This window comes from Pygocentrus nattereri, chromosome 15 (assembly GCF_015220715.1).
Source record: "Pygocentrus nattereri isolate fPygNat1 chromosome 15, fPygNat1.pri, whole genome shotgun sequence".
Taxonomy (NCBI): domain Eukaryota; kingdom Metazoa; phylum Chordata; class Actinopteri; order Characiformes; family Serrasalmidae; genus Pygocentrus; species Pygocentrus nattereri.
Genome location: NC_051225.1, coordinates 29,225,023 through 29,230,962, shown reverse-complemented (window position 1 = coordinate 29,230,962; position 5,940 = coordinate 29,225,023). Strand labels below are relative to the sequence as shown.

The following is a 5,940-nucleotide window of genomic DNA, read 5'->3' as shown; positions in this document are numbered from 1 at the left end:
TAGCAATTCTAGCACCACATAAAAAGGGAAGGCTATTGGATGGCCATGCCAACCAAAGTCCGTAAACCCCAAAATATGTGTAATTATCAAAAATAGCCCAGAAAATGATATTGTATTTCTCTCTCTCTCTGCCTCTCTCTCTATTTCTCTCTCTCCCTCCCTTTATTTGAGCCCCTGAGCAAAATTTTGCCACATGGGAGCCACCAGAGCTGCGAGAGTCACCAGAGCTCCATCTCTGTTGCCTGATCTGCACCATTTTGACCACCATGGAGTTTCATGCTGTACAAAGCTGGGCAAACCCCACCTGCATGAAGTCACCCTCCTGCTGCTGCATAAACTCAGACTATCTAATTAACTATTGCTCTGCCTGTTTTTCCGTTTTGTATTCTAATATTTTATACTAATGCTGTTCACTATCCGGTGTCGACCAGAGGAGGATGGGCTCACCTTTTTGAGTCTCAGATCCTCACAAGGTTTCTTCCTCTTGCTCTTAGGGAGTTTTTCCTTTTCTGTAAAGCTGCTTTGTGACAACACCTGTTGTAAAAAGCACTATATGAATAAACTTTGACTTTGACTTTTTATGAAGGCCAAAATAAGAACATTGAACATTGGGTCACTATGTGTGTTTGGAAATAATCCTAAAACATTTTTTTCCAATTCATTTTATTAAAAGAAAGAATGATTACTTAAATACTGCGTAAAGTATGAATATGTACTCTCCCAAGCCAGATTTTGTCAGTGAGTCTGCTGAATTTTGCCACTTACCCTAGTTAGACAGGACAGACCACCCTACTTGTGGTGTGTAAAAGCAGGAAAAATGCATCTGCAGACTTGTGAAGGTACATCCCTTAAAAGCTACTACATCCTTCAAAGGAAATGAATAACTTTTCATTATTGGGAATAACTTTTATGCAGACCTTTTCCAGCCCAGCAACTTTCTCACTTCTCACAAAGGCCGAATCACGGCGCACAGATCAAGTAACTGCTTGCATTTGTGTTTCCCATCGGACAGATGAAAAACGCTGCACAGAAATGTGTACAGAAGGCTGTGTGAGTAGCCAATCAGAATAGAACTGACAAAATCCCAACCGTTGAGACTAGCTTAATGTGCAACAGATATCAGATGCTCCATCTAATTATGGGGAGGATTATGTGAGGCTGAGAATAATTAATACTTCTAAATAATAACTTGGGTGATTTGAATGTTATATACTTTACTGAACCTGCAAGGCAAATTTGTCATTTTTCGGCCTAACAACGTCAGCCTGAGAGCAGCTCAGTATCATCAGAAGAGCAGAAGTGCCTTGCTTTAGGTCACAACCAGATATATCCAGACAGTTTTGGGATTTGAACCAATGAACCTCTGGATGCTGCCTCAGCATCAATTGTAATAACGAGTGGTTAATTTTTATTTCAGACAGCAGCTACTTAGCTAGGTTGGTCACATTTAGCTGCAAAAGTTTAAGATAAAATATTATTCTCTATCAAAACTGGCTCAGTCCAGAGGTTTCCAAGTTTTTGCAACTTATGGATCACACAAACGACCACAAAAGCTCCCGTGGCTCACAAGATTTTACTGATCACATATTTCTGACTCATCTAATGAGAGCTGATCTTATTTGGATGCTACTGAGTGCTCTATGTCAGGAAAGTTGCAAATGGAATTCAAGTTCAATTTAATAGACTTGGGTACATATTCACTGTGTTCAGTCCCCAAGTAATGACGTGAGACCTGCATTTGAAAAGATCTCTGAGAGTACAGCACAGCGTGGTAGTATTTTCAGTTCTCACACACTTGAGGCCCAGCGAAACTCATTGCGGTATTTTCTTTGTTTCGGTTTAAGTTTGGTCTTCTCTGTTTTCTTAGTCTGATAAAGAGGCTTCTTCACTTGTAGACGGCTCAGCCCCAGTATCTTTCCCTTTGAAAGACCCCTTTAACCATTTATCCGCAATGGATACATCCATATGGTTGAAAAGTGAAACCAACCCTAACCCTTGACTTGCACTGAAAATGAATATAACTTGCTAGTATTTGCCAGGACAATCAATCATCAATCAGCTCGATACAGATGATGCTTTATTTTTACCAATAATCAACAATATTTATTGATTTCAAATTATGCTTGATTAAATGATTCTTTTGTGGTTTAAAAAAAGGAAGATCGCCAACGGCCTGCTACCAATAATACCAAGGCATAGTGGTAAAAGGGCATTTGATAATAGCAAGAGAAATCACCAGGAGAAGTACATAAATCCTGTCTGATACACTAAACCACATTCATACCAGGACTGAAATTTCTGCTTGTGAAAGAGACTGTGCTGGCCTATGATTGAGTAAGTATGATTTTATGAAGTGCAGCAGTGATCTTGTCAGCATTTTGGATAAATGTGAGGAGGACTGTAACATGGATTTAAGGATAGGATGTATATTAAAACACAGCTTGTTTTAAGCACAAAAGTAGCCGAGCGTACCACATAGCATTAGATCAAGGGCGTCAAATCAGTTTAGTTGGCCCATAACACATCAACAACAAATATCACCCACAAAACAAATTAGATAGACTAACATCAGATGGTAGGGATTTCATCTTTTACATGAGGTCTTTTAGCAAAAGACTGCATACATGAGCATGTTCTGCTTTACCTTTAAACAGAATGTTTTAATCACAAATGTAGGAACTGTAGAGTCCTGTTTAATTTTACTACTTAAGATAAGAAAGCTAACTTAGATAGCTAAATAATCTTAACACTAATCTTAAAGGTTATTTACCATTAATCAGGGGCGTACCAGATTGATAACAGACCTAGCCATCACAGGCTTCCTCAACAGGGAAAGAATATTTCTTCAGTGTTGTTAAGATAATAAAATTTGATTTGCCGCTGTATCATGACCAATCAAATTGCTATACTCTCCGCCAAGCCCTGCCTTATTTTCTCAGCCCTATCACTGCTCAGCAACCATTGCTAACCTCAGTTTCCTCAAGCCTTCAGTTCTTTATCACACACCAGTGTTTAAATTTGAAGCTCTAGTTGCAGCTACAAGATACAACTGTGGACATTTAAGATTCCATCATGTAGAGTATGTTGTTTTCTACCCATCCAAAGCCAAAAAAAACCCCAAAAAAACTTGTAGTCAGTCTGTGAATTTGGTATTTACAGTGATCAAAATGGGCTTTGTGAAAAAGTGAACATCTAATGTTATTTCATTATTCGTTATTGCATCAGAGGTGAGATATAAATGGACCATACACTTTTCATGTCTGAGGTGACAATATGTTTTGGCTTTGCTGATTAGCTTTAGATTTTTAAGTTTGCTCTGTTGTTTTGCCTCATTTTTGCACTGTCTGATATTAATTTGATTATGTCATCCTCACTGGGCAAACATGCCTGTGGTGATCTTTATGGGGTTGTATTTATAGTGAATGGTATTGCTGTGTTGGTTGTGTTATGTGAATCCAGTTTTCTGGTTTATTGCTTTTGTTTTGGATCACCATAGGGAGGGAGCAGCATTGGAGCAGTCAGGATGATGATTGCACAGCTGTCAGGAAGAGGCTACAGCCCAATGTAATAACATAGTGGGACACTGTGTATACCAAGTTGGACTGGTCACTACCCAAAAATGTATTTCTGCATATGCCCCTACATAAAATACTATATTAAATCTGAGGGGGGAGTCTCAGGGTCTTCTAGACCTTCAGAGAAGCCTTAATAATTTCTGGAGTCATTTTTGTTCAACAGACTCATGCTTGTATTTAAATTTTGCAAGTAGTATGGTACAACTCATTTTATTGTTAAATATAGGATGGAAATAACATACAGCAGGGAAACTGTCCAATCAGGTATTGTTTTTCTCCTTGGTATCTAATTAGATAGTGTTGTATGAAAGGAGAGAAGGTTATAACTCCCCTTGACCAGTATAGAAGAGGTCTTATTGGCCTTACAACACATAAATGGTTAAGGCATTGGCACCTACTTCATGGCATCTCTAACCATGTATTTTTGGGGCAGTCATGGGCTGGGGGTTAGGGAACCAGCATTGTGACCGTAAGGTTTCCCAGTTCAATCCCCTAAGCTGACAGTACATGACTGAAGTGCCCTTGAGCAAGGCACCTAACCCCAACTGCTCTCAATCTCTACACCAGTCCTCTCTGCTGACAGAGTCACTGCAAAACTGTAGCAAGGTAAAATGTGCCAATGTGTCTCTCACAAGCATCTTTTAGATGCTGCAAATGTCAAGTGTTTAATCTAGAACTGCATTTTTCCTATTTTCCATCCCACCTTAAATGGTGCAGCAGTTACACTGTGGTGCTAACAGATTTTTCGTTCTACCTTAAATGCCACAGCAGTTGCATTTCAGTGCCTAAAAGCGCCAGAATGTAACTGCTGCAACCTTTAAGGTGGGATGGAATATTTTAATACGAAGCTAATTTCATTAAATGAAACGTCATTAAATTAGCACTAATAATCCTAGCATTAGAATACTGTAGGCACATTAGCAGGATTTAGCATTATTATTGAGGTGTTTTTGAGTTTTGACATTGACAAATACAGTAACCTAGATAAAGTTTACCATACCTTGTTGCTTGTTTATAGTTTTTTTTTTATAGTTCTTTACTTCAGTCATTATTTTGCAAACAATCAATAGTCCACAAGTTTAATTTAAAACATGGATTCAACTGGTAGGCTGTATAAGAACCATAATTAGGCCTGTCTTAGCCTGTTCAGACCTATGTTCAGGCCTGTATTCTCCATTCACAGGAGTGAAATTCAAGGTTTGACCCACCCATACAAAAACAGCATCACTGTTACTAGAAAACATGATGAAAAATTTAAACCAACTTGCAGTTTTACAAAACTTTTGCTTCGCTCTGCTGGTGGTCATGAGCTGATCAACTTTTTCCAGCTGATAGGGTGGAAGCTTTATAATTGGCTAGTTACATGAAAGAAAGTATTGGGGAGGCCAGTCAGATTTCTTGGTTCTACCATAAGTTTATAAGATTTCTTCAAGTCTATCTGTGCCCTCCTAGTGACATTTCTATATGAGAACATATTTATTTATTCATTTAGGTGTTAGGATACTTCCATGAGTCAAAACAACATCTCCCAGATGCCAAAACTGTACTGTGCAGTTGCCGGTATGTGAGAGCATACAGTTTTACGCTTGGAGAATACCAATATTATGCTGATGCATGCAGGAATGTGGCAGCTTCTCCACGGCTGCTCTCATTTTTTAATTGCCTGAAGTGTCTATCCCCGCCCTCCTCTGCATATCTTCCATCTAGTATCTTATGTATCTAGCAAATTTGACTTCTAGTTGGTAAAAATTTAGCATTACACAGATAAGCACCCTGCAATTGCTCTAATTGTAGTTAATCTCCTGTCGATGGCTATCTTTGTTGTGTTGGACTATGATAATACACACTCTGCTACTTTCATGCTAATCACTCATATATTTTTTTCTCCTCACTATGTCTGTTTATCAAGAGAGCATGAAATGGCAAGACAGCAGAAAATGTAAAATCTAAAGGTGTCATGACAAACTATTTACTACTTTCTTGCAATTAATTCCAACAAAGTGAAATCGTTAGATGAATAATTAAATGGCTAAGAGACTTGGCCTAAAAATCCTGGCCTAGCCTTAACTAATGCATTACAAAAACCAAACATAGTCTCTGATCAGCATCAGGCACTTGGCAGGCATATCAGAAAATAGTACAGCAAATATTTTGCATCACCATCACAGAGTGCATCATTAACAGCTGTTCCACCCAACAAATGTTTGGGGTTCTTGCCACTACTGTGTGCTCACAGGAAGCTTTGTATTGTTCACTTGTGTTAAATGAATGTCACAGTAGACTTTCTTCTCTCGCACTTTTGCAGGCCGTTCATTATCTCAGCTATAATGAAGATTTGAATAGCCTAGTTTACATGGAAGGAATA

At 38.6% G+C, this 5,940-nt stretch overlaps 1 non-coding gene across 1 annotated transcript; it reads left to right on the top strand.

Annotated features, from left to right (window-relative positions):
- The first annotated feature begins 3,872 nt into the window (after positions 1 to 3,872).
- On the top strand, positions 3,873 to 4,001 carry LOC119265319. Its single transcript, XR_005131588.1, has one exon. It is a non-coding gene; the product is annotated as a U6atac minor spliceosomal RNA (small nuclear RNA).
- Positions 4,002 to 5,940: the final 1,939 nt, after the last annotated feature.